Consider the following 10,727-nt stretch of genomic DNA (forward strand, 5'->3'; position numbering starts at 1 on the left):
TTCTCCTTCTCCTTCTCCTTCTCCTTCTTCTTCTTCTTCTTCTTCTTCTTCTTCTTCTTCTTCTTCTTCTTCTTCTTCTTCCTCTTCCTCTTCTTCTTCCTCTTCTTCTTTTTCCTCCTCCTCCTCCTTCTCTACTTTTGAATTCTTACAAATTTTATCATTATTTTATTTTATTTTTCCTTTAAATGAATCTTGCACGTTTATATCTCATAACCCGAGAAACAACTTTGAAGATAGCATCATGTAGTAGAACAACAATTATTTAATTCCTACCACTTTGTTTAGTGAAATTTTGTATTGTTTCTAATGATTTTTTCGGAATCACGATTCTGTATTCTTTGAGAAATATAAAAATAAGTCTTGTATGCATATCTTTAAAAAAACATTTTGGCCCTAGGCTTCCAAGTTCAATTAAGATTCACATATCAGAACTTGTACTATAATGCCATGTAACTCGGTAGTGTCACAAATTTTCATATCAAGGAGATTATGGGGCCAAAGAGGAAAGTGACAGAAGATGTAGAGTGTGCTCAAGGAGAGTCAAATGGAGAGAAAACCTTCTCTCAGGCTTTCACAGAGGGCACATTGGCCAAGCAATGGCCGTGACTCATCCACACGGCTGACAATGACAAAAGTTCTACAATCTGAGGTACAGGATCTCAGCATAAATCCTAAGGGGATTTCACTGATCTTATCAGACCCAAAAGCTACAACTCTTGTTACATAGTTCCTGTTTTACCTTGGTCTTAACCATCCAGCAGAAAAGTATATAAACGAAGTATAAAAAGTAAAGTCATGATGTTATGTTGAGCTGTAGGGGACTCAGGTCAACAATTTCTGACATTGCCAGTCAAGAGGAAGACCCAATACTATTATGGACTGCTGAATTCTTTTAGAATATTTTGCTGAGTTTAACCACCTATAATATTTAAGTGATGGAACTTTACAAAAAAAGGGTATACAAATGAATTTCCGTTTTGTACCTGTGTATTCAAACTGGTTAGGATAGACATATAGATACATTCCCTTAATGAATAGAGGGATTTGTTCTAATGGTGTTTGTAAATAGGATATCAAGTGTGCATCTTGTACAGCAATTGAACACTAGGAAAAATGTATGCAATATGTTAATTATTGAAATTGTCCTATCAATTTGCTTTGAAATTGTCTCATTGCTATGTGTTTCTCAATAAAATTATTGGAAAAAAGAATGATAAACTCATTGCTTTATATTGAAGTGGATGCCACTTGAAGATATACTCATACCTGAAATAAACCAGACACACATTTGTAAATATCATATAGTTTGCCTAGTATAAGAACTCAACAGAAGAAATAGAAATATAAAAGTATAATACATGTAAAAGGAAGGCAGGATCCCAAGGCCTAACTAATCAAGAGAGGGAAAGGTTAAGAGCTAGGAAACAAGACAATGTCAAGCCATCCAGTTATATGTAGAAGATGGGCAAGGCAACAAACCTGAGAATCTCCAAAAAATTTTGGAATCTAGCAGTGAATTGGAAAGATTCTCACCCTAAGTATGTATACAGATATGTGTCAAATAAGCAACTGCACTGCACATGCTAATCTGCAATAGTAGTTTCATGCTTGGAGTGCCTGTCAATTGGGTCTTCTGAATACGGGCTGCTTGTCATGATATGCCAGGTGCTGCCATGCTGTCTCTTGGGTAGATGATTGTTCAAAAAGAAGGAGGTGGTCAATGAAGGCAAGAGATAAGAAAAGGAATATTCTGGGACTAACTGCTTCAAGGTTGTATATGGTTAGATTCTTGGACTTATGTGTAAACATGAGTATATAATTCTTCATGCCTATTTTTAAAAATATATTCTAATTTTTAAATGTTTTTTCATCATATTCTATAGGGACTTAAAGTTCAACGTATCAATACTTGATGAAAAATCCGTGTTCCATGTTATGCCTAAGAAGTTTGATATTCAGACAGAGAGTGAGGTTAAGCTTAATAGCCTAGGTTGTATGGTAATAACAATAAGCTTGTCTTCTGGATGGTTAACAACCTAAGTTTGCAGACCAATATTAGGGAAAAAAGAGGGCTGCAAGGAAAACCAACATTTTGGCCCTAACCTTCCAAGGTCAATTAAGTCTCAAGATATATAAGAACTTGTACTCTAACGTCATGTAACTTGGTAATGTCCCCAATTTTCTAATTAAGGAGATTATAGGGCCAAAGAGGAAAGTTATCGATGATGTAGATTGTGTCTAAGGAGAGTCACATGAAGAGGAAACATTGGGTCAGCCTTCCACAAGGAGCACATTGGCCAAGCAATGGCCGTGACTAATCCACATGGCTGACACTGACAAAGGTTCTACAATCTGAGGTACTGGATCTCAGGATAAATCCTGATGGGTTTTCCCTGACCTTATCAGACCCAAAAGCTACAACCCTTGTTCCATAGGTCCTGCTTTACCTTGGTGTTAACCATCCAGCAGAAATATATATAAACAAAGTATAAGAAGTAAATCCATGGTGTTATGTTGAGCTGTAGGAGACTCAGGTCAACAGTTTCGGACACTGCCAGTGAAGCAGAAGACCCAATACTATTATGAACAACTGAAATCTTTTAGAACATTTTGCTGAGTTTACACACCTATAATACTTAAATGATGGAACTTAGTAAAATAAGGGGATACAGATGAATGTCCATTTTGTATCTGTGTATTCAAAGTGGTTAGGATAGATATATAGTTACATTCTCTTAATGAAGAGAGGGATTTGTTCTAATGGTGTTTGTAAATAGGATATCAAGTGTGCATCTTGTACAGCAATTAAACACTAGGAAAAATATATGCAATATGTTTATTATTGAAAGTGTCCTGGTAACTGAAGCACACAGAACGCCAAGTAACCTCAATGCAATGAAAAACACACCGAGACATATAAAAGTCAAGATGCCAGAAATTCAGCACAAGAATAATATATTGAAAGCCGCTAGAAAAAAGAAGCAGATCACATTCAATGGAAAACCCACCGGAATTACAGACGACTTCTCTTCACAAAACATGCAGGCAAGAAGAGCTTGGAGAAGAGTATTTCAGGTCCTCTATAAAAACAAATTACAGCCTAGACTACTATACCTTGCAAAACTCTCTATAAGTTTCATGGAGAAGTGAAATACTTTCCTGACAAAGAACAGCTAAAGAATTTCGTGATGACAAATGCAACCCTACACAGGCTACTGAAAATGTTCTTGAGAGGGAACAAAATGATCAGAACTGCACAAAATAGATCAGAAGCAACCAAATAAATAGGAAAAGCAATACAACACAGTAGAAAAAGGAGTAAACGACAACAGGTAAATAACATGGCAACTGTAAGTCAATACAGCTCAATTCCAACCATCAATGTAAATGGAATCAATTTACCAATTAAGAGAAATAGACTGGAACAGTGGGTTAGAAAGAAAATCCAACACTATGCTGTATACAAGAAACACATTTAACTCATAGAGATATACATAGGTTGAAAGTCAAAGGATGGAATACAATACTATATGACCCAGCTCCTCAGAAAAAAGCAGGGGTAGCAATCCTCTTCTCAGACAGTCTCAACTTCATACCAACAATGATCCAGTGAAATAAAGAAGGCCACTCTATACTGGTTAGGGAAAAATTCAAGAGAAAGAGGTATCACTCATAAATATGTATGCAGCAAACACAGGAGTACCCAACTATATAAAGGAAATATTAATGGAGATGAAAAATCTAATATTCAATACCACAATTTTAACAGGAGACCTTAACACACCCTTATGTCCAAAAGATAGGTCAACCAGACAAAAACTTAGCAAAGAAATAACAGAACTGAACCAGAGCTTGAAACAAATGGACTTGGAGGACATACACAGAGTGTTCTACCCAAACACAGCTGAATGCAAGTTTTTTCTCAGCTGCACATCGGTCATTTTCTAAACTAAACCACATACTGGTCCATAGGTATTGCTTAAGTATATGCAAGAAAACAGAAATTTTCCCATGCATATTATCTGACTACAATGCAATGAACGTGGAAATAAATGGCAAAGGAAATCAGAAAAAAACCTTAAAATATATGGAAATTAAATGACACCCTACTCAGCAACCAATGGGTCACAGATGAAATTAAACAAGAAATTCAACAATATCTACAATTCAATGGAAACTCAAGCAAAATTATCATAATTTATGGGATACGATGAGAGCAGTTTTCAGAGGGAAATTCATAGCTGTGAACTCACACATTATGAAAACAGAATGGGAACAAATACATACTCTAACGCTGCTCCTTTACCACCTAAAAAAGGAAGAGCAAACCAAATCCAGAGCCTAAAGATGGAAGGATGTCATAAAGATGAGAGCAAAAATTAATTCAATTGAGACGAAGAAAACAATTCAAAGAATTAAAAAAGCAAAAAGCTGCTGCTTCCAAAGATTTAATAAAATCGATAAGCCCCTAGCTAACATCATTAAAAAGAGGAAAGAAAAAATTCAAATACAAGCAATAAGGAATGACAAGGGTGTAATTACCACAGACTCAGTGGAAATTCAGAAGATTAACAAGAGCTACTTTGAGAATCTTCACTCTCACAGAATAGAATACACAGAAGAAATGGACAGATTCCTAGAAAGTTACAAATTACCACAACTGAATCGACATGATATAAACACTCTCAATAGTCAAATAAGAGCCAATGAAATACGAGATATAATTAAAAACCTACCGGCAAAGAAATGTCCAGGTCCTGATGGATTCACAGCTGAATTCTACAAGACATTTACAGAAGAAGTAGTCCCTATACTCCTCAAACTCTTCCATGAAATTGAAAAGGAAGCAATCCTCCCAAAATTAATCCTGGAGGCAAATATTATACTGATACCAAAGCCAGGGAAAGATGCAACTAAGAAAGAGAACTACAGGCCTATCTTCCTCATGAACATAGATGCCAAAATTCTCAATAAAATCCTATCAAATAGAATACAGCAAATCATCAAGAAGATCATACACCATGACCAGCTAGGATTCATCCCAGAGATACAAGAATGGTTCAATATTTGAAAATCTATGACTGTAATACACTATATCAATAGAGAGAAAATTAAAAAGCACAGGAGCATCTCCATAGATGCAGAAAAGGCTTTTGACAGTGTACAACACTGATTCATGTTCAAAGTCCTACAGAAAATTGTAGCAGATGGCCTCTAATTCAATCTGCTAATAGCCATTTATGAAAACCCAACAGCTAACATAATCCTAAATGGGAAGAAACCGAAATCTTTTACTCTTAGATCTGTTACAAGACAAGGATGTCCTCTATCACCACTCCTATTACATATAGTTCTGGAATCATTAGCTACAACCATTAGACATGAGAAAGAAATAAAAGGAATAAGAATAGATAAAGAAGAAGTTAAATTACCTTTATTTGCAGATGACATGATACTTTACTTGGAAAACCAGAAAAACTCCCCAGGAAGCTACTAGAATTAATACAGAAATTCAGTACCATATCAGATTATAAAGTCAATAGTCAAAACTCAATAGCATTCCTGTACACAACCAACAAACACTCAGAAGGAAATTATAGAAACAATACATTTTACAATAGCACCGAGGAAAATGACATAACTTGGAATGCATCTAACTAAGATGTCAAAGATCTTTTCAAGAAAAATTACATTACTCTGAAAAAAGTGATCATAGAGGATTTCAGAAAATGGTAAGTTATTCCATGCTCCTGTATAGGAAGAACCAACATTGTGATGATGGCCATACTCCCAAAATTGCTGTACAGATTTAATACAATCCCTATCAGACTACCACCGACATACCTCACAGACCTAGAGAAATCATTCTTGAAATTTATCTGGGACCAGAATGACCTAGAATAGCAAAGGCAATTTTGGGCAATAAAGACAAAGGAGGAGGCATTACAATTCCTGACTTGATATTATACCACAAGGATACTGTGATAAAATCAGCATGGTACTGGCATCAAAATAGACCTGAGGATCAATGGAATAGATTAGAAGATGTTGAAGCCCCTACAAACGCACTCAGCCACCTTATCTTTGACAAAGGGGCCAAACATACTCACTGGAAGAAAGATAGCCTCTTCAACAAATGGTGCTGGAAAAACTGGCTCTCAACATGCTGAAAACTCAAACTTGACCCAGGTCTATCACTATGCACTAAAGTAAAGTCAAAATGGATTAATGATCTAAACATTAAAGCAGAGATACTAAATCTCCTGGAAGAGAAAGTAGGCGGAAGTCTTGAAGACATAGGGGTTGGCAAAGGATTCATGGACAGAAATCAAATCGCACGGGAAACAGTTGAAAGAATTAACAACTGGAACCTGCTCTTACTGAGAAGTTTTTTTCACGTCAAAAGAAATTACCAACAAAGTGAAAAGGCTACCCACAAATTTGGAACAAATCATGACAAATAGGTACTCCCTCAAAGGTCTGCTCTCTAGAATTTATAAAGAACTAAAAAACTCTAGGGCCCCAAAATTTAAAGACCCAATCCTGAAATGGGCATACGAGATGAACACACACTTCTCAGCGGAAGAAATTAAAGAAGGAAATAAATATATGAAAAAAATTCTCCACATCACTAGCCATTCGTGAAATGCAAATTAAAACCACATTGAAGTATGATCTCACCCCTGAGAGAATGGCTGTCATAAAGAAATCACCCAAGAACAAATGTTTGAGAGGCTGTGGAGAAAAAGGTACCCTTCTCCACTGCTGGTGGGAGTGTAGACTGGTGCAACCGTTATGGAAATCAGTATGGAGACTCCTTAGAAAAGTTGGACTGGAAATTCCATTTCAGCCAGCTATTCCTCTACTGGGAATTTTCCCAGAAATTCTGAAAACATCATATCATAGTGATATATATGTTTGTGTATGTTTATAACAGCACAATTTGTGGTAGCCAAATCTTCGAAACAACCAAGATGATCATCACCTGAGGAATGGTTGAAATAGATGTGGTATTTTTACACAATGGAGTACTATTCAGCTATTAAGAGTGATAAACTCGAAGCCTTTATATTGAAGTGGATGCCACTTGAACATATACTCATAAGAGAAAAAAACAAGACACACATGTGTAAATGTCATATAGTTTCCATAGTATAAGAACTCAAAAGAAGAAATACAAATAGAAAGATATAATACAAGCAAAAGGAAAGCAGCATCTGAAGGACTTAACTAATCATGAGAGGGAAAGGAGAAGAGCTAGTAAAGATGACAACGTCAAGCCATAGTTATATGTAGAAGATGAGCAAGGCAACTATCCTGAGAATCTTCAGAAGATTTTTTAATCTAGCAATTATTTGGAAAGATTCTCACCCTGATTAACTATATATACTGATACCTGTGAACTAAGCTACTGCACTGCAGATGGTAATTTGTATTAGTATTTTCATGCTTGGAGTGCCCGTCAATCTGGTTTACTGAATATGGGCTCTTGTCATGACATGTCTTTTGCTACTATGATGTCTTTCAGGTATATGGTTGTTCAAGAAGAAGGGGGTGGTGAAGGAAAGCAAGAGACAGGAAAAGGAATATTGTGGGTCTGTCCTGCTTCAAGGTTGTATATGGTGAGATTTTCGGACTTATGTGCAAACATAAGAAGTATATAATTCTTTATGCCTATTTTTAAAATATAATCTAATTTTTAAATGTTTTTAAAATCATATTCTGTATTGACTTAAAGTTCAAGATATCAGTACTTGATAAAAATACCTGTCCCATATTGTGTCTAATATGTTTGATATGCAGACAGATAGTTAGGTTAAGCTTAACAGCCTAAGATGTTCCATAATAACAACAAGCTTGTCTTCTGGATGGTTAACAACCTAAGTTTACCGACCAAAATTACAGAAGAAGAAGGGCTGCAAGGAAAGCCAACCTTTTGGCCTTGGCCTTCTAAGTTCAATTAAGATTCAGGACATATGTGAACTTGTACTGTAACGTCATGTAATTCGGTAGTGTCCCAAATTTTCTGATCAAGGAGATTATGGGGCCAAAGAGGAAAGTGATCGATGATGTAGAGTGTGCCTAAAGAGAGTCATATGGAGAGAAAACTTTCTCTCAGGCTTTCACAGAGAGCACATTATCCAAGCAATGGCCGTGACTCATCCACATGGTTGACACTGGAAAATGTTCTACAATCTGAGTATAGGATCTCAGGATAAATCCTGAGGGATTTCACTGACCTTATCAGACCCAAAAGCTACAACCCTTGTTGCATACGTCGTGCTTTACCTTGGTCTTTACCATCTAGAAGAAAAGTATTAAAACGAGTTGCAAGAAATAAAGCCATGCTGTTATGTGGAGCTGTGGGAGACTCAGGTCTCAATTTCTGACATTACCAGTCAAAAGGAAGACCCAATACTATTATGGGATACTGGACTCTTTTAGAATATTTGGCTGAGTTTACACACGTATAATATTCAAATAACGGAACTTAACAAAAAGAGGGTATGCAGATGAATGTCCATCGTTATCTGTGTATTCAAAGTGGTTAGGATAAATATATAGTTACGTTCTCTTAATGAGAACCTAGAATGATTTGTTCTAACGGATTTTGTAAATAGGCTATCAAGTCCGCATGTTGTACAGGAATTAACCACTAAGAAGAATGTATGCAGTGTGTTAATTATTGAAACTGTCCTACCGATTTGATTTGAAATTTTCTCATTGCTATTTGTTTATGAATAAAATTGTGGCAAAAAAGAATGTGTCCTACCAATTTTATTTGAAACTGTCTCACTGCTATTTTTTTCAATAAAATTATGAAAAAAAATAAGTCATCTGTCCAACTATGTCTCCAAATTCTGGATGTACTAGAATATAAACATGAAAATAAATATGTTCATGGTGACATAAAAACAGAAAATCTACTTTTGTATTGTGAAAGTTCAAATCATGTTTATTTTCAAGATTATGGACTTTTTTTTTACAAATATTGTCCCAGTAGGAACCATGAGCAGTATCAGGGAAATCATAGAAAGGGCCATAATGGGAGAATAGATTTTCCTAGCTTGGATGCCCATAAGGGAGTAACTTTATGGTTACTGGAACGGTAACCTGTCCAGAAGAAGTGACCTTGAAATCCTTGTCTACTGCATGCTGCAGTGGCTGTGTTGGAAACTTCCTTTGCAAAAGAATCTGAAATACTCTGTTGGTGTCCAGATTGATAAGGCAAAGTATAATTTTTTATGAATTTCCTCATTGCTATAATAAGTGTGAAGGTTGCCTTAAAGGGACCTAATATCGCAGAATAGATCACCATTCATCTAAATGATGAAGCAAATTTATTTAATTCGTTTTTTTAATAAGAGAAAAATATAACATATGTAATGAAAATGACATGGGAGATTAAGAAATTAAGACCAAAACACCTATAAAAGCATCTTTTTATGCTTAGGCTGAATGAAGAGCAGACAAGTATGTTGAATGCATTTGGACAGAAAGTTATGACCTAATGCAGCAGACTAATAAGGAAAACCGGCAGAGCTGTGCATTCAGATTCTTCTTGGCTTCTTCGTGCAGCATCCCTTCCTCCAGGGTATGGGGAAGGACTCCTCCTGGGGTGAGAGCCTCGTACCTACTGTCAGACAAGTTGGGTCATGGGGTTTCTGTATGGCCTGCTTTAAGAAAGAAAGGGAGAGATTGTTAGAGTAGTATTTCTAAGTTTTATGGAGGCTTTGGAAGAGAAAAGTTTTAATTTTCACAGCTTACCTTGGAGGAAGGAGGAAAACAGGAGAAAGGACAGAAATTTACTTAATTTGAAATAAAATTAAAAATCAATGAATAAAGTCCAAAGGCAACACCTATAAAATTAGATGTACTTGCATTACAATGTTAAATATAAAGAGAAATATCTGTTCCTTTATATAGTGCTTTCTGGAACTTAGTTCTAAGTGGTAGTGTTCACAAGGAAGAGTATTTCCCAATTAGCATCATATGAAAGTATAAATTTAGTCAGAGTGTGGGGTAATTGATAATAATGGATCAAAGCAACAGTACGTAGTGAGACAAACAAAGCTTGCATTTCTCAGGTACAAAACAACATATCTCTTATTTATGTCTTGGAGAGTGTATGTTTCATTTCTTATATAAGAAAATTTTATATGATCTCTTCACATGAATAAGTCTTGTACATAAACATTTTTAATAATCTACATTCAATTTTTACTCCTTAGATTCTGTTAGCAGAAAGAACTATGTCACACATAGGACTCATTACTGTTTTTATCTTCTCCCTGGTCAGGCCTAAGAAAAAGTCAGGTCCAGTGGCAACAAAGCTGCCAAGTTTTCATTATGCAAAGATCTGTTCAGTAGCTGTTTTCCTTTTCTTTTTTCCCCATACTTTTATTGATAAACAAATAGCAATGAGAAAGTTTCAAATCAAATTGTTAGGACACATTCAAAAATTAATGCCTTGCATACATTGTTCCTAGTGGTTAACTGCTGTACAAGATGTGGACATGATATCCCATTTACAAACACCATTAGAACAAATAACTCTATTCATTAACAGAATGTAAATATATATCTATCCTAACCTCTTTTTTTTTTCTGCTCTGTGATTCTTTTTCTTTTCTACAGTTTTATTGATAAACATATAGCAATGAGACAGTTTCAAATCAAATCGGAAGTACAGTTTCAACAAATAATACACTGCATATATTCTTCTT

The 10,727-nt window shown here is 35.5% G+C and overlaps 1 pseudogene; it reads left to right on the plus strand.

Annotated features, from left to right (window-relative positions):
* The window catches only part of LOC101573586, a 24,774-nt pseudogene extending 15,525 nt beyond the window's left edge, over positions 1-9,249 (plus strand).
* The last annotated feature ends 1,478 nt before the right edge of the window (positions 9,250-10,727 follow it).

The sequence above is a fragment of the Octodon degus genome, unplaced genomic scaffold (assembly GCF_000260255.1).
Source record: "Octodon degus isolate 3935 unplaced genomic scaffold, OctDeg1.0 scaffold00041, whole genome shotgun sequence".
Taxonomy (NCBI): domain Eukaryota; kingdom Metazoa; phylum Chordata; class Mammalia; order Rodentia; family Octodontidae; genus Octodon; species Octodon degus.